We start from the raw sequence: 27,031 nt of genomic DNA on the forward strand, positions 1-27,031 counted from the left end.
CTCAAGGATCACTCATCATGTAACTACTATTTCCCACAATACACTTGTATATAATTTTATCGGACACAAAGTCGTATCTCCGTAATAATAATGAATACACACAAAAGATGCATTAGCTTACAGTAAATGAAATAGAAGTTGTTGGCAAAAAAATGAAATAGAAGTTTGGGTTACTGGTTACTCAGAAATAGGCTTTTAATATTTATAGCATCAAGGGAGAAACTTATGTTTTTCTGTTCTGAAACATTGCAAAACGATGGAAACAATAGAACTACAAATGAGCATTGTCTTTCTGAGACTCAAGATGATGAATGTGACTTGTGGGAGATTGGCTTTACTGCCTCTTCTGAGATAGCTTTTACCTCATTTTGTAGAGTAGGGCTTGCAATGCTGGCCATTCAAAGAATAACTGAGCTTTATGTCGACATCTCTGGGATTCTTCTTGTTAGGTGCAATGGTCATGCTTCCTGTTATCATTTCACCTGCGCATATAGTTAACACATCTTCAAGGTAAAGCACTTTTTGCTTCCAGTGTGTAGCCCTATATTTTGGTCCTGCTTTGCATTTTCTGATTGTCTCATGAGTTCTAAACATCGACAAAGAAGCTATTGCATCATACACATTTTTGTCTGTCGTTTTGGAATATCGTATAATCATCATCCTGTGGCGCATGGTGACTGATAAATCAAAGTAGGCTACAAGTGCATGTATATGATCATTACGTTTTGACACAAGCTTGAATGGAGCTGCAAAGGAAGCATCTTCAGACGCCATCTTAGAGATATCCCTTTAGAAGAAAAAAGCAGCCAAAAAAAAAGGAATTTGCATTAGACGAAAGCAACTAATTTAGTATAATATGCTATCAGTCACGATTTGGTTGCCATCAACTGTGTCAGCAAGAGGTTCCGTGATTGCGCTTCTCTTGATGCATGACATGTCAAACCTATACACGTCGTTCAAACTGTATAGGAGAAACAACAAAGAGGCTGTAAACTAATGGAAACGTATAGAATACTAGAAAAAGTGATTACTTCACATTCTACTTTGTCTTCTTCAGCAGCTCAGTTCTAACCCTGAAGAAGCTAGTGATTGTCCTGTGACTGTAAGCTAGGAGAACAGTCCTCCTCAGGAAACTAATTAATGAAGGTAATATGGATTTCCACACTTCAGATGAAGAGAGTTTAACAAGTGGTGAGGAGAATTCATCTGTCTACTCAGACCCAACCAGTCTTGTCAGAGACTCAAACTACATTGAAAACGGTTCAGATAGCACTAGCAGTGCCGCCTCAAATTTGTCTCCTGATGAAAAATGTAATACCATAGATTCACTCAGTGAATAAAACTCATATGTCTCCTCAGAACCAACCAGTCCTACTGCCATAGATTCAAACTACATTGGAAACAGTCCATGTTGTAGTACTAGTTCAGACTCGGTTCCTGATGAGAACTGTAATGGCTAACAAACATGACCTCAATCTAACCAAGAAGATTCCACAGATAAATCTGTAAGGGTTATTTACCAAGGAGAACAAGCTTGTAACTGGAATAGTCCAGTTGTTTTTGAGGTGTAATCGTATTTTTTTCTGGCGAAGAGACTTCTAAGAGAAAGTAAAGAGTCCAAGGGTGAAAGTAAAGAGAACCAAGTGGAATGCTATTCTAAGGCACATCCCTAAGCTTTATTTTCTGTTTGCCATTGTAGAAGTTAGGGTGAAATTATTTATCTGTAAGAACATTAGGGAAAGGCAATGAGGGAAAGCAGAGAAGTATAATCAAAAGGTCATGAAGACAGGACAGAATGTAGGTTAATATTTGGTTTGATTTGTATGATCTCTTTCTGTAAGAACATTAGGGAAAGACATATAATTAAGAGGGATAGATGGATAACAGAAGATAATTTTTGCTTCATCATTTTGTTTATGGATACAGTGACATAACTGATGTTTTTTCTATTATGATACATGGTATGAGACAAAGGTTCTCTTAGGTTGATGTAGAGGTGCGTAATGCACTTCTGATTTCTAGAAGATGTTACAGTTCTCTGCCAGTGTCTGGTTCATATAATGTTTATGCTATCGTGTAAGGTATATGCTTCACATCTTCGGAACCCAAATTTCTTATGCTATATCCAGAAAGCCACTGAAACAGTCATTGCTTCTGTAGCAAAGACTAATCGAAACAATAATTTCTCTAATATTTGACCATTAGTTAGTTTAACAGATATGAATATGCCTAGTCATTGACAAAATATTAAGGGGAAGAAATTTTCAGAAAATTTTATATGAACCTAAATGACTTGGTCATGCTGATTAATTTATGATCGATTTGATCATTAGAGAGGATTTAAATATACAGACAACATGGATATAGTAGAAATGTAGAATAGTCTCATAGAAGTAGTTTAATGCTTAACGTGTCAATATTGTTTAGATTTTCTCTAAGCTTTTGTATAAAACATAAGAGACTTTTTGAAATATAAAAAAATTAATGGCTCTCTACAACTCTCTTCTGTTGGTTACATTCGTAAGCTTTATTGTTCTAGTTCAAGCCCAAGACCAATCAGGTAAATAACTAATGGTTTTGTTTGTGTTGACTCATGTGTGGCTGTGATTGTGAGGGTAAGTATCTATCTGTATGTGTTTCTTTGACAGGATTTGTCAGTATTGATTGCGGACTACCAGATGGTTCAAGATACATTGATGAAACTACAGACATAAATTATATCTCAGATGTTGAATTTGTCGAAACCGGAACAAGCCATAGCATAGATACAGAGTTTAGAACTAGCTCTCTTGAGATCCAGTTCAACAACGTGAGGAGTTTTCCTCAAGGAAAGCGAAATTGTTACCGTGTTCAACCCCCTCAAGGGAAAGGTTCCAAGCATTTGATCAGAACCCGTTTCATGTATGGAAACTACGATGGTCAGCACAAAACACCTGAGTTCGATCTGTATCTAGGGGTCAATTTATGGGAATCTGTTATTTCTAGACAATGAAACTACTATAGTTACCAAAGAGATCATCCACACTCTTGGTTCAGACCATGTTCAGGTGTGTCTTGTCGATAAAGGCAGAGGAACACCATTTATGTCTGTATTAGAGCTCAGGCTTCTGAAGAATGACATGTATGAGACTCCTCATGATAAACTTATGTTGATTGCAAGACGTGATGTGGGCTCAATCAGCAATATTTCTGTCAGGTTAGTTATCTTTGAGCTCTCTTTTTGTTTCACCTGTTGTAAAATCTTTAGCTAATAATGTTTTGTTTTAGGTATAAAGATGATGCTTATGACCGCTTATGGACGCCACGTCAATTTGAAAATTTCACTATCTTGAATACGTCTCTTTCAATAGATCAGACTAGCAGCAATAGCTTGCAACCACCTCTTATTGTCATGAGAACCGCTAATGCACCAAGAAGGGCCATCCAGTATATCAATATGTTGCTTGAACCAAAAGATCCTAAGGGGAAGTTTTATATATACATGCATTTTGCTGAAATTGTTAAGTTGCAAAGAAATGAGACGAGAGTTCACTGTATTGGTCAATGGTGAGCCAATGGAACCTACTGTGTTTAGCCCTCGCTTCTTGTTTACAGATACAATTTCCAACAAGAACCCGGTAAACGGATCAAGAATCGAGATTTCTATTAGACCAACTAATAGATTAACACTTCAACCGATCATCAATGCCATTGAGGTCTATCAAGTCAATGAGTCTCTACAACCACCTACACATCAATTAGATGGTAAAAAATAAACATTATCTCCTTTGTTGAAAAACTGAACAATATACTTAGCTAAAGATGATTTAAGTTATATTTTTTTTCATGTGCCTTAGTGGATGCCATTATGAAGATTAAGGCCATGTACAGAGTCAAGAAGGATTGGCAAGGAGATCCATGTGTTCCTATAGATTATTCATGGGAAGGTCTTAACTGTGAGAATCCTCCGAGAATCCTTCTCTGTGAGAATCTTGCTAAGCTCATCTATGTTCTGTACTTTCAATCTTGTTACAAATGTTTATAAGAAAATATTGGCGCGTTGCAGGAACTAATCCTCCAGCGGGTTGTCTGGTCTGATTGATCCAGCCTTCTGCAACCTTACATCAATTCAGAAATTGTCAGTATTTATTTGTTTGCTGCTATAAACACATAAGGGTGTACAGATTTTGTAATCAATCTTTTCTGCTGGGATTTATCAAACAACAGTTTAAAAGGAAATGTACTTGATTGCTTTGCCTATTTACCGAGTTTAACTGAGTTGTAAGTCATGTCATCTCGACCATGTATTTCATTTATACTCATAGGTGTATACAGCAAGTGATACTCATATGCCTTCTGTGTGTATTTCTGCAGAAACTTGGAAAGAAACAAATTAACGGGCTTGCTTCCACCAAAACTACTGGAGAGATCAAGCACCGGATCACTGAAGCTAAGGTTTACACTAACGTAAATATTTTTGGACACATGTTAATGAGAAAAGATTGATCATATGTATGATTTTCTTACTGGGTTCTTGCTTTTACTGTTGTATTGACAAGCGTGAGCGGAAATCCGGGTCTCTTTTTATCTTCTTCATGTCAAGAGACGAAGAAGAATGAAGGATACATTGTTCTGCTGGTAACATCCATTATAGGTGTGCTCGTGCTTTGAAGTATCATAGATATTTTGACGAAAAAGAATACCGAGAGAGCTATCATCTGAAAAAATAATTCTAAAGATTAAGAGACGAAATGGAGATTGTATATTATATGTCAAGATCTACAATATTGATTTTATTTACATGTTGCTTCATAATTTTACTTTCCTTGTGTAAAAAGTGAAGCTACAAGATTCCTTGTGATTTGTTGCTTTTATATATTATATATTATTTGAGTTGAATCTTGGATTGAAGAGCATAACAGAATTGAATATAACATAACAGAGAAAAACAGAAAGGTCTCTAGGATTGGTAATGTTATTACAGTTTTCATACAGTCAAGACTACATGGATCTCCTGCCAGTTTTTTTCTTCACTTTGCTTGACTTTAATCCTTTGCGGTGTGGGAACTAAAACATGCAATCAAAATTCTAATGTGAATAGAGTAATGATTTTTTTTTTTTGAAACACACTTGAAATCAAGCTGGGGTAGTTGCAGCCAGTAAGGCTAGTTCAGCAGACAAAACCTGCTTTGCTAATAAATCTGCTTCTACATTTCTCAATCTAGAGATCCAGACAAAAGAGATACATTCAAAAGACTCGGCTAAATCTTGAATATCGGCCAAGATCCCATAGAGACCAGCAAGGGAAGTTTTTGCGTTGATGGCTTTGACAAGTTCTGCACAGTCCGATTCACACTTGATTCGCACCAGTCCAAGCTCTCTGCACTTCCAGATAGCTTCCCGTAGAGCGAGTGCTTCAGCGGCAAGAGGTGACTTCACGTGGTGCGCCAAGACCGAAAACGATGAGCTTCTGTTCTGTGAGTCCACTGTCCAGCCTAGCCCTGCAATATTTAAATTTTCATTCCAGGCAGCATCTGATTTGATGAAGACACAACCTGGTTGTATCACAAGCGATGTTGGCAATCTGTGTTTCGGTGCTGGGGTTTTTGTTTGACAGGCGCCCCATTCTCTAGCTAGTGTAATCGCTCTGGAGAGCGTTTCCGTTGCTGAGAGCGGTTTGTCGTTGAAGACCAAATTGTTTCTTGCAGTCCAGATGCTCCATAGAATCCATGGTGCTAGTTGTCCTTCTGACACTCCTGTTGGTGGTAAGTTTTTCCTAGAGATCACGCTGCACCATAGGCTTCTCAAATCTATAGAGTCATTGTACTCAACGCTTGGAAAAACAGGGGCCGAAGACCATATCTGTTTCGCAATAGCGCAATGGAAGAACAAGTGATCTATAGACTCCGGTAGGTTGCAGTGTTTACATTTCCCGTCAACTTTGATTTGTCTGGCCCGTAATGATTCTCCCGCGGGTATTGCGCCGTGCAAGACTTTCCATGCGAAGAGCTTTGTCTTTGGGGAAGCTTTGAGGCTCCATATTGCTTTCTTCCAGTTAAAGCTTAGGTCATCTTGTGAGCCAGTCATCAGGCCTGGTCGCATTGATAGTGTTGCTGCATATCCAGACTTGGTTGTGTAGCTCCCTGATGGTGAGCCTAACCAAGATAGCTTATCTGGAGCGCCAGAGATACTAGGTTTAATGGACCTGATTTTGTGTTCCTCAACCGGAAGTACAAGACGTATCAACTCAATATTCCATTCCCTGCGATCAGGTAGGAGGAGGTCAGCCACAGTGAGGTTTCGAAATTCAAATGGGGCCGGCCCCATAGGTCTTTCTTGGTGGTCTACGCTGAGCCACGGATTGTCCCAGATGTTTATGCTCTCGCCATTGCCAACCTCCCAGCCTGCGTTACTCATGATTATGTCTCTTCCTATTAGAACTCCTCTCCATCCATGGGATATGGTCTCTTTTCCGGAGACCGTAAGGAAGTCTTCGTTGGGACAGTACTTGCCTGTTAGGATCCGTGAATAGAGTAATGATATATCATGGTTTTTATGGGCTTTTAACCATAATATAAATCCGGTTTTAGAGTCTTTTACATATACTTTCCAGTCTTTTCAAGTCTTTGTAGGTTCAGGTATGATTTGGATAAGAATGGAGATGTTGGAGCAATTTGGAACTGAGGAGAATTGAAACTGAAAAGACCAAGTTGGAATTGATATTTTGGCCCCAAAGAATGGTGTCGGTGTCAGATACACTTTCCAAGCAACAATTTATGCGGTGTGGAGGGAGCGAAACAAGAGAAGGCATGGGGAACAGCCTATGCATATGCTAACCATGAAGAAGATTATTGAAAAGGGAATTAGAAACTGAAACTCGACGATTAGCCAAAGTCTTGAAGCCCTTTCCGGCTTTATAAAGCTAGTTTCGTTAAAAAATTTCTACGAGAAATCTTCAAGCACCAAAGCATTTCTTTCAGTTTCCGTTGTACCAAGTGAGTCACGGAAAAGCATCGAAAACATTTGCGACGAAGAAAACTAGAGAATAGATGTAGCATCGAGCACATTAAAGGGAACACTTTCTTCCCGATCGTTGGCTAGATCTACCTCTGGATGACCAATTCGTTCCAGAAACAAATGTGTCATGAGAATCCTCTCAAAAAACCAATGGAAAACGTTCGGCGACTAGATGGTAGTAAAATAAACTTCGGTAACACTCCATGGGTAACTCCAAGCAACTTTCACCTAAGATCGAAATCATAGCAGAAACGTTTCTCGTAAAACCCGCAGAAACAACGCTACTTTGACGTGTGTATACATATCACCGATTTACAATCTTCGTAAAACCGGTCCCCATTTGCTACACAAAATTTTTTTCGTACAATCAGACCAAGTCTTGCGAAGAAACTTTTTGAAAGTAAACATAACTGGCTTTACGAAGAAGTATATTTTGTATAGCAAACACAAAGCTGTAAAATCTGACTTTGGTTGACCAATCTAAAGAGAGATCTCTTCGCATTACGATTTAATAGATCTCATATTTTAGCCATGTGGCTCACTGGCTTCTGCGTTTCGTTCCCCTCGGTCACATCTGAGCAGGCAATCGTCCTGCAACTGACTCCGCACTGGTTCTGTATCAAACCTCTTAGGCTACGTCTTCACCTCTTAGGCTACGTCTTCCTCAGACAAAAACAAATCAATTTTCATAAGACTATAGGTAACATTATACGAAACGTTCATCGTATAACTGAAACCTAAAGCATAGAATCATTTTCTATGACTATCAGCCATCTTAACACGGATAACTTTGGCAAACTTGGCCTATCAATCTCGACAAGCGCTCTTTGGCCCTCGGTCAATTACGCCTTCCAGTAAAAGTCTGAACCAGAATTTGCCATCCCTTTTAAGGACGATCGTAAACTAACATGACCTTAAATGTTAATGTACCATGGTCTAATCCTTGACCTACGACATCCTTGGCTATCTGAGTGAACACATCCTTCACGCCAAGCCAAACTATTTGAGAAACCATCGCTCCATCACTTAACGTCTAAACGACAATCTACGATTTGTCTAAAAACGTCGTGTGACTATTAAGAGAATAATTATCGTATATCCAACAGTCGGAAATCATATGATAAATTCTTCGTAACGAAACTTAGTCCTAACAACCAAACGGTTAACGGAAAACCAAAACTTGTCGACAATCGACCAAGTTTGATACATTCCACAATTCACTTTAAGCCCGCTATGTTTTACCCATAATACGCGGCATGTAAGGAAAAATTCGTAATAAAGCTTCTAGAGCTATACGAAACATCCTCAAAAATGCACGAAATTGATCTCGGAAAGCCAACACTTCACAAAGCACTATGAAAATGCCTCTTCCCATGAACACATTTACGCGACCCCTCAGTCCTAATTCCTCGATCACAAATCAAATTATTAGCATCCAAACAGGAACAACAATTTTAGCTGCGAACATCCGCAGATAAACCAAGACGTTTCTCCCACGCAGGGTTAAGACTAAACCCTTGCACCTTCAAGCCCGCAAACATTTCAAGCACGAAACGCGGCATACGAAAGAATAACAAATCTTCAGCATCGCGAGACGTCGCAGACGCCTGAAGATTCATACTTCGATGAAATGTTCTTCCTTGATAAAAACACATTCTTGGAAGACCAGACAGTCATACGCACTAACATCTTCTCAAAACATATCCTTCGCGAAGACACAAAACGGTAATTTTTACCATTAAGTTTGTTGCTGATCACAACAAACTCTTAACGTCCTAAACAGACTTAGCCATCTCGTAGAGATGACTCTCGTACATCCGACACAAGGATAATAGCGCTATAAAAGAAACCCAAAATTTTTGGTCAGCAATTCCAGGAGGCTTAAAAATTGTCCTTGAAGAGATGCTCGGTTCCAACCTTACAAGTCGTATAAGCCGAGAACCTATCGCGGACTTTAAATCGGTATGGAATCAGGATGAAACTGAAACGGGATACGTAAGTCGAATTAGTCATCGCACCCTCTAAAACCAGGAGTAAACCTAGGTCTTGCCCTAAACCCATCACACTGGTCTCTAACATCTCAAGGCATGATATCCAAAAGTGATAACGAGATCTTAAATCATGTCCCTTCGTCAATATTCTAACTATCTCGAAATTTTTGAAAAATCAAGTTCTTCGAACAATGCCATCTAGAACGAGCAGCGAATACAACGATCCAACAAAAGAGTTAGATACGAGATGACAACTCGTATTTTTCCCTCTACATTAGCACGAATACAAACTTGCTCTTCAAAAAAAAAAAATATAGTCTTCAATTCAGTTAAAGTCCGCAAAGCGGCAGGGATTCGAAGCCACATGGCTCATTCCTGAAAACGTAAATACGGCCACAGTCGGCCAAAACAAACAGCCTTCAAGGCTAATCTCGAGGCCGACAAAGGTCCACTACAAAATGCCATCAACGGCAACATAACCGGACCGTAAAAGGTCTCACTGGAAAACAGGTCATAAGAATCTTAACTCCAAGACGAACTACGAATGGCTTGATCCCTTTTGACAAGGGTACGTAGGCTGCTTTCATAGGGCGCAACCCCAATTTTATCGCGTTCCATTCTTAAAAGAGCGAGAAGAACACTTACCATGGACCTTTCAACCATTAATTCCGCCTAACTTACCTAACTTGCCTAACTTGCCAAGCCACTCGCTAGAACCTCACGCTAGAAGCTCATGGTTCTAACGAGCTGGGGGGCTAACTGTTGGGGTCAAAATCGGTCACGACGGAATAAATGTCTGAAAGTCCCTGTAAAAATCATCATGAACGTTTTTACGAAAAGAAATCTCCGTAAAGAGATCTTTACGAAGAACTTTGCGGTAAAATCTTGTTCTAATCTCAATCGAACCACAAATACCGATTGTCCGAAGGCAACAGACACATATCCAAATCGGCCATGGACAAGCTCAAGTATGGCTATTGGATCACGCACACGGCTCGGTCGCTACGTAGCGACCAAGCTCCAGCCAAGCTCGGTCGCTACGTAGCGACCGAGCACGCACACGGTGATGTTAGGAGTTTTCAAGGCTCCTAAGACAAATGTTGTAGTATAAAAGATTCTCGAACCAGTTCTGAGGGATATCAAAGCACCGAGAATGCAAGTACTCACTTAATCTAAGTGCAACCAATGATTTAGATGGGTTTTAAACTACTACTAATACTAGAAAGCAATTACAGAATGATACTTTCTTGACTAAGGGAAAAGAGAACTCATGGGCATAGGGATTAGACCTTGGGTGATCAAGTATCGAACTAAGGATGACAAATGATCAATCAAACTATCGACCTTAAGCCTAGACACAATTCTAAGCAAGCTCTATGTCTAGATGAATGCTCATTTGCTAACATATCTCAAACATCAAATGTCTTTGGTTGAATAATGTGAAAGCAATCATTACTAACAAGTCTATTAGCTATCTTAGCACCTTAACAACAAATGTCTTTGGCAAAGTACTAAAAGCCTAGGAGAGTTGTCTCAGGCATTTCATCAAACACTTTGGGTGGAAATGCCTATTGATCAACTTTTGAGTGGCCAACTCAGAAGATGCATTATGAATACTCTACTAGCAAGGAACAAGAATGATCTACACTAAAACATCCTAGAACTAACCTAATCACCCTTAATCTCCCTAACCCATGAATTCAAAAGGTGATTACTCACTAATCTCCATGATTCCTCTTAAACCCATATTGGATTTCAGATTAATCATGTAGAGAAATAGATAAGAAATCAACAAGAACACAAGATGAAAGCAATCAAATCTGAATCAAAAGAAGTTTTACTAGTTGTTCTCCTCAAAAAGAGATCTTTGCCTCCAATGGCTTACAAAAGTACTTAACTTAGGTTTTTGGCAATGTAAAACGTGCATAATGAAATGACCAAAAGGCCCTTAGAAAAACATGAGTTCGACAGGCAAATAGACGCGGAGCAACCTCGGCATGTCGCTCCGACAAGTCGCTCCGGCCTTCGGGAGAGACCTCAGTGGGTCGCTCTAAGAGGTCGCTCCGGGCTTCGTTTTGTGTCGTCTCGCGATGGAAACGCGAGCGACCTCGGAGCGTCGCTCTGGCAAGTCGCTATGGGAGGGGTGTCTCGCGATAGAAACGCGAGCAACCTCTCCATGTCGCTCTGGCCAGGTCGCTCCGGGATGTGTGTCACAGCGACTTCATGTAGTCGCTCCGGGAAGTCGCTCCAGGCAGTGCTCGTCCAAAGGTCACTCTAATCACCTCCCTTGAGCTCCAAATGCGCCCAAATGTCTCCAGGAACTCCATGTGGTACTCCAATACCTAATAGAGACATATGTATGCAAAATGCAACCTAGACATGGCTAAATCCTAAACTATATGATGAAAATGCACATGAATAAATGGATAAAACAATGTAAATATGCAAGATATCGACTCCCCCAAACTTATTCTTTTACTTGTCCTCAAGTGAACTTTCTAGAACTCATAGGGAGAGAGGTTTGAAGGTGGGAGCTCATAACCAAAAGAAACACACAAAGCACTCAAATCAACATCTAAATTCAGCATTAGTACACCCTCTCTTATTATACTCTAGCTTCTCTAGGCCTATCTCAACTCTTTTCATCCCTACACTCATCATCATGCATTCACACATGCAAATCAGCAAACTCTCAAGTTCATTAAGCATAGCATCAAGTGAATTCTTGCAAATGGTCAATTGGTCCAAATCATTTGGTTGAGTAAAGGAAGACTTTTACTCAAGTGGGTCAAGAGGTTCAAAATCCATCTACCCTTTTAAAGTGGTTTACTCTCAAAACAAGTAGTCTTGACATTGCACATAATATATCTAAGAAAGGGAGACAACTCATGCATACAATGCTCAATCTCCATTGTTCTACCCTTTTCCCAAACATACAAGTTACACAGTCACTTCCCAATGTCAAACCCAACTCCCATCTCTCACCAAAAGATCCCAAGAACACTTTGCACATAAAACTCTTTTTCTTTGAAATCTATAAAGAATTTCTCAACTTCTAAACAAATCTTAGCTCTAAACAACTTTGCTACCCTTTTTCTTTCTCTTTCTCTTTTTTTTTTTATATATATTTTTTTTCTTTTTCTCTTTTATATTCTTTTGTTTTTTTTCGGGGGCCAAGACTTTTCATAAACTCGAGCTAGATGTTTATCTATTAATTCCAATAAGATTATCCATTTAAACACAAAAAGTCTATTCTTTTCCTTCGAACTTTTCATGCTTCCAAACCATAGTCACAACACTCACCCCCACCTATAGCTAGACAATAGAGTGCCTAATCTAGCAAGAATGAAGACCAAGCATTGTCGTTCCCGATACTATCAACATTATGCACATGTAAGGCTTTCCGAAAAAGGCCTCACTCATCATTTAATGAAAGCTCAAAAGGAGGGAAGGGTTTTGGGAATGGTGTACCCCTCGAGTTTGTCAAAAAGATTGGCATAAAGGATGTGACAACTCAAGTGTGTATATCCATGACTCAATACACAAGGGACCATAAGCAAGAAGCATTAAGTTCGTTCAGTTCAAACAAGGTTGTAGTTGGCTTCAAAAGTTGAGTTTCAGCAATCAACAAGTTTGAGGAAGAGTTTTCAAGGCTCGAAGAATACAAGTCTTTTTGAGAGGTGCATAAGCTACTCAGGTGCAAAGTAATGTTCTTTACAAGGCATTTAAATCATTGCTCCCAATGCAAGTAAATGCAACCTATATGCTCTAGACTCTCCTAGAAATCCAAATGATGCAAACTAAATGATTTTTTTTTTTTTTTTCAATTTTTTTTTATGCAAATAGGTATGCAATGCATGACTCAATGAAACAACATCAAAGCAAACATGATCAAATACTTGGTACCTCCCCAAACTTAAATGACACAGTCTCTGTGTTGTCAAGGAGAGAGAGATACCCAAAAAGAGAAAACTAATATGCAAAAACGAAATGGTATATACAAGGGAAAGTAGTGGGTTACCTTCTATGGGGAATGAGTAGAGGGAGATGCTCCCTCCTCGTCGTCCTAAGGTGGTAACTCTTCAAGGTGCTCATCAGTAGGAGTGCCCATCTCTTCAATGTAGAAGGCTTGCCCGAACACAGTTGGTTTTCTCATTTTCCCTTTGATGTCAAAGTGGAGGATGTTCTCTTTACCCAAATGGAGATCAATCGTGCCTTCCTTCACATTAACAATAGCTCCTGCTGTAGCTAAGAATGGCCTTCCTAGAATCAATGGGTCTTGAGGCCTCCTCACCCATCTCAAGCACCACAAAATCTGTAGGTATCTCATACCTTCCAATCTTCACAGGGAGGTCCTCTAAGATGCCCACAGGGTACTTCACCGAACGATCAGCTAACACCAAGAGAGTCTACACTTCTTGTACTGAGTGAATCCAAGCTTCTTTGCAACAGACAAAGGCATCAAGCTGACACTAGCTCCCAAATCGCAGAGACATTTCTCAAATACCATAGGTCCAAGAGCACAAGGTAGTGTGAAGCATCCTGGATCCTCTAACTTCTCTGGAACATCAAGCCTCTGGATGATGGCACTGCACTCATGGGTAAGAATCATCATGCCTTCCATTCCTTCTTCTTTGCAGCTACAACATCTTTCAGGAACCTGTTGTATTGAGGAATCAACATGAAAGCATCGATGATGGGCATTGCAACCTGAGCTTCACTCATTTGCTTCTCAAACAGAGCTTGTACTTCTCTAGCAGCTGCCTCTTGAATCTACCAGGGAATGGAAGTTTGGGTTCATAGGGAGGAGGAAAAGAATTCTCACTTGCTGGAGCAACAACTTCACCATCTTTCACTGTTTTCTTCTCTTCCCCAACCTTTCTTTACCTTTGGCTTCCACAATCTTCTCCAAGATTTCATCATTGATTTTCTCATCAACAATCACCACTTCATCATCTAAGTTGATGGCCACCTCCTCACCTAGTTTTCAGCATCCCTGGTGAGGGTTGTAGGAGGTAACTGCTTACCACTCCTAAGGGTGATAGCTTTGGCCTCCTTGGGGTTTGGTCAGATTTTCCAGGTAGAGATCCTTGCTGGCGATTCTGGTGAGTGTTCATGGAAGCAAACTGATTCTCTAAATTCTTGACTGTAGAAGCAAGATGTGAGAATTTGTTGTTGAGCTCATTGTAGCTCCCATCAATCTTGGAATGAAGGTTCTTCAACTCATAACCAACATGCTTCTCACTTCTAGTCTGAGACTCCAAGATTTGTTTCAGTAAGGTATCAGTGCTGCTCTCTTGAGGAGCAGAGGAACCAGACGAGGGGTTTTGCTGAGGCTGATAGCTGCCTTGCTGGTTGTTTCTAGGCGGATAACCACTCTGTTGGTTGTTGGGATATGATTTCTGTTGGTAGTTGTTGTACTGAAAGTTGGGCTCTTTTTTGTACCAGCTACCATTGTTGTTGATGAAACACAGCTCTTCCTGACCTTCCAAACCCTCAACCTCATGGACAACAGGTGGTGTCTCTTGGCTTGGGTTACCAACAAAGTGCAGCTGCTCTTGGGTGGCTTTATCAGCAATGAGGATGTCTATCTTATCCTGTAGAGCTTTCAACTCCTTCCTCATCTGCTTATCATCTGTTCGACTGCCTCTGTCGTGGTCTCCACTGTAGACTGCATCACTCTTTACCATGTGTCAACCAGCTCCTCTGCATCTTCCTCAGTTCTCCCCAAGAAGAACCCATTGCTAGCTGTATCCAGTCTGGCTCTGTACTTAGGAAGAGCACCACGGTAGAATGTGCTCAGCAAGCTCTCCTTAAAGAAACCATGGTGTGGGCATTGAGCTTGGTAGCCCTTGAATCTCTCCCAGGCTTCACTGAAGCCTTCCAAGTTCTTCTGTTGAAAGCTGGAAATCTCATTTCTCAGCTTAGCTGTTCTTGAAGTAGAGAAGAACTTCTCCAAGAATGCTTTCTTGCAGTCATCCCAAGTGGTGATAGAGTCGCTGGGTAGAGACTTCTCCCACTGACGTGCCTTATCCCCCAAAGAGAAAGGGAATAGCTTGAGCTTTAAGGCATCTTCGGACATACCATTGGTTTTTGACAACCCACAGTAGCTGTCGAACTTGTCCAAGTGATCAAATGGGTCCTCTAGAGCCAAGCCATGATACTTGTTGTTCTCGATCACATTAAGGAGTCCTAATTTTATCTCAAAGTTGTTGGCTGCCACAGCCGGTGCTCGGATTCCCAGTCTATGACCATGAATGTTGGGCCGGTCATAAGTACAAATGGGTCGAGCTGCCCGCGGTTGGTTTTCTGCCCCTTGCGGTGGATCTGCCATATCAATATCCAATCTCTGCAAGTGGGCTTGTTGTTCTTCTTCTCTTCTAGCTCTAGCACACTCCCTCTCTAAAGCTCTGATGTCTGCTACTATTGGAACTAGGTTTGATGGACCCCTGCTCCTCAAGTTCATACACCTGAAAGTTAAAGGTAGGTGAAGAAGAAGAATCAGTAACAAAACAAAATTAAAATGACTTAGTCTCAAGCAAGTGACTAAATCTCAATGTTCAAATCTACTCAGAATTTGGCAACGGCGCCAATTTGATGTTAGGAGTTTTCAAGACTCCTAAGACAAATGTTGTAGTATAAAAGATTGTCGAACCAGTTCTGAGGGATATCAAAGCACCGAGAATGCAAGTACTCACTTAATCTAAGTGCAACCAATGATTTAGATGGGTTTTAAACTACTACTAATACTAGAAAGCAATTACAGAATGATACTTTCTTGACTAAGGGAAAAGAGAACTCATGGGTATAGGGAATAGACCTTGGGTGATCAAGTATCAAACTAAGGATGGCAAATGATCAATAAAACTATCGACCTTAAGCCTAGACACAATTCTAAGCAAGCTCTATGTCTAGATGAATGCTCATTTGCTAACATATCTCAAACATCAAATGTCTTTGGTTGAATAATGTGAAAGAAATCATTACTAACAAGTCTATTAGCTATCTTAGCACCTTTAACAACAAATGTCTTTGGCAAAGTATACTAAAAGCCTAGGAGAGTTGTCTCAGGCATTTCATCAAACACCTTTTGGGTGGGAAATGCCTATTGATCAACTTTTGAGTGGCCAACTCAGAAGATGCATTATGAATACTCTACTAGCAAGGAACAAGAATGATCTACACTAAAACATCCTAGAACTAACCTAATCACCCTTAATCTCTCTAACCCATGAATTCAAAAGGTGATTACTCACTAATCTCCATGATTCCTCTTAAACCCATATTGGATTTCAGATTAATAATGTAGAGAAATAGATAAGAAATCAACAAGAACACAAGATGAAAGCAATCAAATCTGAATCAAAAGAAGTTTTACTAGTTGTTCTCCCTCAAAAGAGATCTTTTTGCCTCTAATGGCTTACAAAAGTACTTAACTTAGGTTTTTGGCAATGTAAAACGTGCATAATGAAATGACCAAAAGACCCTTAGAAAAACATGAGTTCGACAGGCAAATAGACGCGGAGCAACCTCGGCATGTCGCTCCGACAAGTCGCTCCGGCCTTCGGGAGCGACCTCAGTGGGTCGCTCTGAGAGGTCGCTCCGGGCTTCGTTTTGTGTCGTCTCGCGATGGAAACGCGAGCGACCTCGGAGCGTCGCTCTGGCAAGTCGCTCTGGGAGGGGTGTCTCGCGATAGAAACACGAGCGACCTCTCCATGTCGCTCTGGCCAGGTCGCTCCGGGATGTGTGTCACAGCGACTTCATGTAGCAACGGCGCCAATTTGATGTTAGGAGTTTTCAAGGCTCCTAAGACAAATGATGTAGTATAAAAGATTGTTGAACCAGTTCTGAGGGATATCAAAGCACCGAGAATGCAAGTACTCACTTAATCTAAGTGCAACCAATGATTTAGATGGGTTTTAAACTACTACTAATACTAGAAAGCAATTACAGAATGATATTTTCTTGACTAAGGGAAAAGAGAACTCATGGGCATAGGAATTAGACCTTGGGTGATCAAGTATCGAACTAAGGATGAAAAATGATCAATCAAACTATCAACCTTAAGCCTAGACAAAATTCTAAGCAAGCTCTATGTCTAGATGAATGCTCATTTGCTAACATATCTCAAACATCAAATGTCTTTGGTTGAATAATGTGAAAGCAATCATTACTAACAAGTCTATTAGCTATCTTAGCACCTTTAACAACAAATGTCTTTGGTAAAGTATACTAAAAGCCTAGGAGAGTTGTCTTAGGCATTTCATCGAACACCTTTTGGGTGGGAAATGCCTATTGATCAACTTTTGAGTGGCCAACTTAGAAGATGCATTATGAATACTCTACTAGCAAGGAACAAGAATGATCTACACTAAAACATCCTAGAACTAACCTAATCACCCTTAATCTCCCTAACCCATGAATTCAAAAGGTGATTACTCACTAATCTCCATGATTCCTCTTAAACCCATATTGGATTTCAGATTAATCATGTAGAGAAATAGATAAGAAATTAACAAGAACACAAGATGAAAGCAATCAAATCTGAATCAAAGAAGTTTTACTAGTTGTTCTCCCTCAAAAGAGATCTTTTTGTCTCCAATAGCTTACAAAAGTACTTAACTTAGGTTTTTGGCAATGTAAAACGTGCATAATGAAATGACCAAAAGGCCCTTAGAAAAACATGAGTTTGACAGGCAAATAGACGCGGAGCAACCTCGGCATGTCGCTCCGACAAGTCGCTCCGGCCTTCGGGAGCGACCTCAGTGGGTCGCTTTGAGAGGTTGCTCCGGGCTTCGTTTTGTGTCGTCTCGCAATGGAAACGCGAGCGACCTCGGAGCGTCGCTCTGGCAAGTCGCTCTGGGAGGGGTGTCTCGCGATAGAAACGCGAGCGACCTCTCCATGTCGCTCTGGCCAGGTCGCTCCGGGATGTGTGTCACAGCGACTTCATGTAGTCGCTCCGGGAAGTCGCTCCAGGCTGTGCTCGTCCAAAGATCACTCTAATCACCTCCCTTGAGCTCCAAATGCACCCAAATGTCTCCAGGAACTCCATGTGGTACTCCAATACCTAATAGAGATATATGTATGCAAAATGCAACCTAGACATGGCTAAATCCTAATCTATATGATGAAAATGCACATGAATAAATGGATAAAACAATGTAAATATGCAAGATATCACACGGCTCGGTTGCTACGTAGCGACCGAGCACGAACACGGTTTGGTCGCTACGTAGCGATCGAGCTCCAGCCAAGCCCGGTCGCTACATAGCGACCGAGCACGTACACGGCTCGGTTGTTACGTAGCGACCGAACTTTCCCAAAACGTCGATACGACACGAATCCATGCATTCTCGTCTACTCTTTAATGCTATCTCCTGTAGGCCATGGCTAAACCATTCTTTGTTTCTCATCACTCGAAGTCATCAGTCAAACTTTATGATAAAAACCGCGGGAAGTTTGTTTTTATCGAAGAAACCGTAATAAACGTTTCGCGTCAAAGACGGCCCAAAGAGATCTAAAACACGACTCGAAGCCCACTTACGATTTCTTAACCGAAAACCCATAAGCCTTATGATGGTTTATGCTTGGTTCATAAGGCAGGATAAATGTCAAGTTTCCGCGGATAAATGTGAAGTTTCCGAAGATAACAACGAAGATCGGGAAAATTGGAATATCTCCATTTTTGAGCTATGACGGCTTAAGGGCAGAAGAGGAAAGGCGCAAACCGACCTAGGAGCAAGTATATAAAGAGTCCTAGGCGAGAGGCAAAGGGGGACTCTCGACACTTAGAAACTTTGAGGCATTATTCTCGACATGCTCTTTTTCTATGACTGGCACACGATTACCAGATGAACGCACACAAGCAGCTCGATCTCTTGGTTCACTCTTGAACTACGTTCGGTTGATCCTCGAAAGGGGTACGTAGGCAGCATTTCATAAGGTTCAGTCCGAAATCAATCAAAACCATTTTCATATCTTTTCCGTCTTTTGTTATCGAGCTGCGACTCAACTAGGTTTAAGGTTTTAGGTTGCTAGAACTAGGTAATTCGCCGACAGCTCTTGCGGCCGAAGCTTTTGTAATCTTTTGTAATGATCGCAACGCTCTTACGCGGATTCGAAATAAGTTCAACTCTTTCTAAACTCGCTTTATCGTCTTTACATATTTTCCACATTTATTTGGTTACTTGTCGTTGGCTCTCGCAGAGAATCCGGGACCTCTGGGAAAGTTAGGGTTTCTTGAATTTCCTAATTTAAACGGAAATCGACAGTGCGAATTTCGATTCCCACATGCATAAAAAGATTTTTTTTTTTTGATTAACTGGTCTACGAGTACAGGTGTTTACAATATTTTAAAGAACAAAAGTATACAACAACTCCTCCGAGATTGGAAACCTTAAGAACGGTAGGGAGCTTGCATCGAGAGTTACACATGGCAAACTGGTCTACAAATAGAGGTGTTTGACACCACTTCTGATGTGCCTCAGTCCATGGACCAGTCCAAGGAATCAGACCAGCATGAAGATCAGGACGTTCCGAACGTCCCAACCGAGGTTCACTCTTCCGACCGTACCAGACAGACTGATCGGGCCGTGTACCGGATCGACCCACGAACGTCTAGATTGGAGCTTCGGCCAGATCCACGACCAGATGATCAAACTGACCGAACTGAAGCTCGTCTTTCCCGAACAAATCGACAAGCTAAGGCTGATGGTCAAGCCAAAATCAACTTAGGACGAGCCAATTCCAATTCAGACCGCGGCTTCTCTCTTTTGGCACGTTTGGCCCGTACTGCATGTACCGGCGACTGTGCTGATGATCTTGCTTCCTTGTTTGATCCGATGATGGACTTCTCTTTTGGATATTTATCTAAGGCAAGGATCCTTAAGCTTTTAGAAGACTTGGGCCACGCTGGAAGGCAACTTGTCCGATCAGAACGTCCCGCGTCCCTTTCCGCCTTGGACACAGCCAGTTCGGATGAACCTGGACAGGAGCCGAACGGTCATCTTGACTAGTCTTCTCCATTTTCTGTGCCTTGACCAGATCTAGTCAAATTTATCTTTTCTATGTCTTGTTTTCCTACAATTCTCTTTATTACAAAACTCTCTAAGTATGTCATCTCTTCCTTATGAAATGATAATCGATTTTGTCTTGAATTTTCTGAGTTGAAACTCTTTGTTCTTTGTAAGAACTTGTCTTGTTTCTTGGTGAGTCATATCCAAGTAAACACTTCCTCAAATCGTTGGACTTGTGAGTCATATCAAGCAACGACGAGAGATCCTTCACCTGGTGTTCTTGTGAGTCATATCAAACACCATTTGGAGTCGAGAATATCGGAGGCCTTCCGAAACCTTCGTGTGACCCTTCAATCCATTCAGTTCTCCATCCGGAGTTCATATCCAAACCATATCCAAAACAAAGCTAGGGTTGTATGAGTGGCTTGTGATGCCATTTAGTCTTACTAATGCAGCTAGCACTTTCATGCGTTTGATGAATCATGTCTTGAGATCATTCATTGGTCATTTTGTTGTTGTCTACTTTGATGACATTCTTATCTACAGCAAAGACATTGAAGATCATAAGAGGCATTTAAAATCTGTTCTTGAAGTTCTTAGAAAAGAAAAACTGTTTGCAAATCTTGGTAAATGCTCTTTTGGAACATATCACGTGGTGTTCTTAGGTTTTATTGTACGTGCTGATGGACTTAGAGTGGGCGAGGAGAAAATCAAAGTCTTCCGAGACTGGCCGAGTCCAACGACCGTGGGCGAGGTGAGGAGCTTTCATGGCCTGGCCGGTTTCTATAGGCGGTTTGTTCCGAACTTCAGTACCATAGCAGCCCCACTCACTGAAGTGATCAAGAAGAACGTTGAGTTCAAGTGGGAACAAGTTGAAGAAGAGGCATTTATGATTTTCAAAGGGAAGTTAACTCAAGCTCCTTTACTTGTACTTTCTGATTTCTCTAAAGCTTTTGAAATCGAATGTGATGCCTCCGGAGTTGGTATTGGTGCTGTGTTGATGCAGGATAAGAAACCCATTGCTTACTTCAGTGAGAAACTTGGTGGAGCCATGCTCAACTACCCCACTTATGACCAGGAGTTGTATGCTTTGGTGAGAGCTCTCCAAATGTGGCAGCATTATCTTTGGCCTAAGGAGTTTGTGATCCACACGGATCATCTGTCTTTGAAACACCTTAAGGGCCAGCTGAAGTTGAACAAGAGACATGCACGTTGGGTCGAGTTCATTGAGACCTTTCCTTATGTGATCAAATACAAATAAGGTAAGGAAAACGTGGTGGCTGATGCCTTGTCTCGAAGGTATGTTCTTCTTTCAGCACTTGAAACCAAGTTGCTCAGTTTTGAATTCATCAAGGATTTGTATGCAACTGATCAGGATTTTAAAGAAGTTTTCAGAAAGTGTTCCAAAACGGGTTATGGGAAGTATTATCAAATGTCTGGATTTTTGTTCTTTGATAACCGTTTGTGTGTACCCCAATGTTCTTTGAGGAAGTTGTTTCTTAGGGAATCTCGTGGAGGATGTCTTATGGGACACTTTGGAGTTAAGAAAACATACAAGGCGGTTTATGATCACTTCTACTGGCCAAGTTTGATGAAAGACGTAGAAAGGATCTGTGGCCGATGTGTGACTTGCAAGAAATCTAAGACCAAAGCATTAAATCACGGTTTGTACTCAGCTCTACCCATTCCCTCTGATCCTGGGGTAGACATTTCTATGGATTTTGTGCTTGGTTTTCCTAGATTTAAGGCAGGACGAGATTCCATCTTTGTGGTTGTTGATAGATTTTCGAAAATGGCTCATTTCATTCCATGTCATAAGACTGATGATGTTGTGGAAGTTGCTGAGTTATTCTTTAGAGAAATGGTTAGATTGCATGAAATGCCTAAGACAATTGTTTCTGATCGTGATGCTAAGTTCCTTAGATATTTTTGGAAAACTTTGTGGTCTGATGTTTTCTACAACTTGTCACCCACAGACTGATGGTCAAACTGAAGTTGTGAATCAAACTTTGTCCGTATTGGTTAGATCATTGGTTAAGAAAAACCTTAAGCTTTGGGAAGAATGTTTGCCTCATGTTGAGTTTGCTTATAATCATGCTATGCATTCTGCTACTAAGTTCTCACCTTTTGAAGTTGTTTATAGCTTTAATCCTTTATCTCCACTTGATCTTTTGGCTTTGCCTTTAAGTGAAAGAGTTAGTACATATGGCAAGAGGAAAGTATACACTATCAAGAAGTTACATGAGCAGGTTCGTGCCAATATTGAAGCCAAAACCGAAGGATAGAAAAGATATGCCAACAAGAAGAGAAAGGAGGTGATTTTTGAGGAGGGTGATCTTGTTTGGGTTCACTTAAGGAAGGAACGATTCCCGAAAGAAAGAAAGTCTAAACTCATGCCTCGGGTCGATGGTCCATTCCAGATCCTTAGAAAGATCAATGACAATGCTTATCAGTTTGACTTACAAGGTAAGTATGACATTTCTTCAAGCTTTAATGTGTCTGATCTTTCTCTTTTTCTTGTAGATGATCCAGATTTGTGGACAAATCCTTTTGAAGAAGGAGGGAATGATGTGCCTCAGTCCATGTACCAGTCCAAGGAATCAGACCAGCATGAAGATCAGGACATTCCGGACGTTCCAATCGAGGTTCACTCTTCCGACCGTACCAGACAGACTGATCGGGTCGTGTACCGGCTCGACCCGCGCACGTCCGGATTGGAGCTTCGGCCAGATCCACGACCAGATGATCAAACGGACCGAACTGAAGCTTTATATCACTCAAATTACCCTAAGGAGTGAATTACTCTCTCAAATAAGAGGTTCGGATGTAGTACTTAGGGATCAAATCCACAGAGACTCTAAGATTACACAATAGATTTTGGTCTTGAAATAAATCTAGATTAAATGGTTTATAAGTTTTAATGCAGTAAATGAAGTGGTGAGCAAGTATATTGCTCGATTGATTTGTTTTGAGGTTGTTAACAGTTGGGAGAAATAGCTAGATTCAGGTATATTCTCAGGTATGATAAGTAAAACTTAATTTGGTTTTTTTAGGGGTTATTGATATTAATCATTCTTGAATTCAAACTTAAGATATAATCAATCTGATTATCTAATCTGGATCTCGGATTTCAACTCTCGTATGTTAATCACGAGAAAGTGTCGATCGATAATTCTTTATGAATATCGATCGATACACCTTTCAAAATATCGATCGACAGGGCTATCGCTGCATCGATCGATACCTCTTCCAGAAAGCATTACGGATAGGTTTGATCTAAATTCTCTAACTCACTAACCAACTCTCATCTGTATCTAGTCAGTTAGATCATACTAGTTATTTTCAGGTATTGAGTCAAGCGATGGCTTGATCCCAATTAATCCTAAGATCTAAGTTTAAAGGGTGATCAATCCTAAACTTAGCTTTAAGCATAGCTAGATGAAAGAATTATATTTCTAAACACCCTAACAATTGTTGTTATCAGTAATACATTTATCAACCTATTGAGAAACCGAAATCTAACAATAAAGATTACTCATACATATTCATGGAACACATAGTTATGATGGTCTGAATAATACTTAAATAAAATGAGTAAATAGAGTAAGCAACAAAATGAATAAAAGGAAGGGAGTTCAAGATATTCTTTGTTTTGCAGTGTTGATCTATCTCTCCAATCCTAAGCTCTTCCCTTTCAATGGTGGCTTCTTGCTTCCTTCAAACTAGGTCTAAAAAGGTCTCTAGGCAAGTCTGCCTCTAAAATGATACAAAACCCTAATAAATAACCTAACAGGTGGCCATAGACTTAAAATGTACTTATTGAAACTTTTGTGAAACTTTAATTCTTCTAATTTGTCATTAACTCTCGGGTGGCTTCGTCGTCGATCGATATGAAGAGTTCACCATCGATCGATATTCCTTGGTAACTATCGGTCGATATTCTAACAAGTAATCGACCATCCAGCAAAGCTCAGAAAGTCTCCAAATAGCTCCAAATACATCATTTTCTTCCAGTTAGTACCTGAACCTGTAATTACTCTAAATAGACTCTATATAGTAATAATATATCTTAAAATACTCATAAACCATGGTTAAAAGTGGGTAAAATCCATGGTCTATCAAAGCTCGTCTTTCCCGACCAACTCGACAAGCTAAGGCTGATGGTCAAGCCATAATCAACTTAGGACGAGCCAATTACGATTCAGACCGCAGCTTCTCTCTTTTGGCCCGTTTGGCTCTTACTTCATGCACCGGCGACTGTGCTGATGATGTTGCTTCCTTGTTCGATCCGATGATGGACTTCTCTTTTGGATATTTCTCTAAGGCAAGGATCCTTAAGCTTTCAGAAGACTTGGGCCATGCTGGAACGCAACTTGTCCGATCAGAACGTCCCGCGGCCCTTACTGATCGTCCCGCACGCGTACTGATCCTTTCCGCCTTGGACACAGCCAGTTCGGATGAACCTGGACAGGAGCCGAACGGTCATCTTGACTAGTCTTCTCTATTTTCCGTGCGTTGACCAGATCTAGTCAAATTTGTCTTTTCTATGTCTTTTTTTCCTACAATTCTCTCTATTGTCTTTGACTACAAAACTCTATAAGTATGTAATCTCTTCCTTATTAAATGATAATCGATTTTGTCTTGAATTTTCTGAGTTGAAACTCTTTGTTCTTTGTAAGAACTTGTCTTGTTTCTTGGTGAGTCATATCCAAGTAAACACTTCCTCAAATCGTTGGACTTGTGAGTCATATCAAGCAACGACGAGAGATCCTTCACTTGGTGGTCTTGTGAGTCATATCAAGCACCATTTGGAGTCGGGAATATCGGAGGCCTTCCGCAACCTTCGTGCGACCCTTCAATCCATTCAGTTATCCATCCGGAGTTCATATCCCAACCGTACCAGTAGAGTGATCCGTTCCTAGGGTCCTTCAACTTCTTCATTGGAGCCTGTCACTGAACCACGGTCGATAAATAAACCACAACCTGGCATGATATATGAGAAATCTCTAAAAACGCATGAAATATGCAAAATGAGTCCACAATCTTTGCATGTATAGAAACCTCCCTTTGGATCCAATTTGGTTTCACATGCCTCACACCAATACTTTTCATCAACATTCATGTATGACCAGAAGAGAGGATGATCATCATATCTGTTTTTCATTACCTTATTCGGTAACATAGCACACTTGCCATCCAATTTATACTCGTCACACTCATCACAACTAAAGATATGATGTGTCTTGTCCTCACATCTACTACAACGCCTATAGTTTAATGTTGAGTAGTATAGACGATGTGGATGGCTTTCATGATCAAGTGAATCTGAAATCAAAGCACATCGTACATCTATAGTCACATAAGGTCCAAATTCATACTTGAAACCGGTGAAGAATTGATTGCAAAGCCCACACTGATATTCGAAGTTCATATCTGTGCGTAGCGTGAACAGCAGGTTATTGCACATATGGCATTTTTCCGTGGAAGGTTTGCACATTTTTCATGGAGAACGAAATCACATTGATGCTGCTTGCAAATCTAGAACGGTTCTGAACCAATCTGGAAGACGCAAGCCTTGCATAGTGTGTTTTCTAATAGAGTCATCCCATCATTGTTGATTTGTAAGTTATGAGCATGGCTGAAATGTTTTATCATGTTAGCATGAATCACCTCTTAAGGCACAATTTCCTCTTCTTCAGGTGTCCCTTCTCGTTCAACCATGTCCCACACACCTGTTCTCGTTGCACATCTTGCATGAACAGCAAAAGTAGCACATTTTGAGCAGGAATAAGCCCCGTAGAATCCTTCCACTTTCTTACGGAAAACTCTGCATTTCCACTCTCCATGACCAAGGCGAGGGGTGTATGAGATGCGGTGATCATGGCGGTTAATGTTTATGACGCGTGGTAGATCAATGCACTCCCGGTGGATCATGAAATTACATGGAAGACAGAAATAAGGGTTTCGGTTACCTTGGGTCCCACAAGCATTGCAAGTGAAGTCAATGAGTCTTGGAACAAGATGAAGTTGATGTTCATGTGTATTCAGGCATTCAACATCAACCGGTGGTGAAGTTTGTGATGGTATCGATCGAACTTCATCTCGCATAGAAGACACTTCTTGTCTGCGTAATCAAGGACTTCACCACCAAGTGACTTGAGTGGGTGTTGGGGGTGGGAAGTGTGGTATGCTTCTGGAAAGAAATCTACACAATCCAGATGGATGACAAATTCTTCGCACTCGTGAAATATATAATTATGGACTTCCAAGTATACGTTTATCCCACACGCTTTGCAGCTTTTCCATGGATTCTCAACGTTAGGCTCACATACGAGTTTGAGTGAATGCTTGTGTCCTTATGAATTTTCAGGGATAACAAGTGGTTTTGGTCTCCTGGCACACTTCATTTCCAACTTGAAATCACACATTGAACAACACTACCCGACTATGTAACTAGCTCCACAGAAACATTTATGTCGCTGGGAATCATATAAAGGAAAGGTAGGGATGATCAGTTTGAGAGGGTGGTCGGGATGGAAAGAGTGGTTGATCTCCTTTAAGGGATTGGCGCAATATTTGTGGAACACAGCTTCTTCGCAACCCAGCTCATTGCAACGGTAACCTCCGTATGTGTTAACATTAAATTCGCTAACGTAAGGGCTGCACACCTGACACCCTTTAAAAGCAAAGTGAGTGAAAGGTATCAAAGGATGCATGTGAAGTTGTGGTAACTCTACTCTTTCCATGCTGCTTTGCTTCCTTCCAAAATTCATTGCTCTTCTCTTTAGAGCTTCCAAAATCCAACCAAAAGCAAAGCGAGTAAAAGATATCGAAGGATTATAGTGAAGTTGTGGCACTTCTTCTTTTCTTCTTCTTGAGTCCCATCATAGTTTAGTAGACCCTGTGCAATCTCCATTGCAAATTTCCATAACAAATTTCCGCAACCATGCACAACCGTAACAAATCTCCGTAGACAAGGTATGAAATGCACACCATGCACCGAGTAAAAGCAAAGCGAATGGAAGTTAT

General features: G+C 40.7%; 1 non-coding gene and 1 pseudogene across 1 annotated transcript; both read left to right on the top strand.

Annotated features, from left to right (window-relative positions):
• The first annotated feature begins 220 nt into the window (after nucleotides 1-220).
• LOC125589897 lies at nucleotides 221-4,878 on the top strand (annotated as a pseudogene).
• A 9,928-nt stretch (nucleotides 4,879-14,806) lies between these two features.
• On the top strand, nucleotides 14,807-14,913 carry LOC125590748. The gene has a single exon (XR_007326752.1). It is a non-coding gene; the product is annotated as a small nucleolar RNA R71 (small nucleolar RNA).
• The last annotated feature ends 12,118 nt before the right edge of the window (nucleotides 14,914-27,031 follow it).

Source organism: Brassica napus, chromosome C7 (genome assembly GCF_020379485.1).
Source record: "Brassica napus cultivar Da-Ae chromosome C7, Da-Ae, whole genome shotgun sequence".
NCBI classification, from domain to species: domain Eukaryota; kingdom Viridiplantae; phylum Streptophyta; class Magnoliopsida; order Brassicales; family Brassicaceae; genus Brassica; species Brassica napus.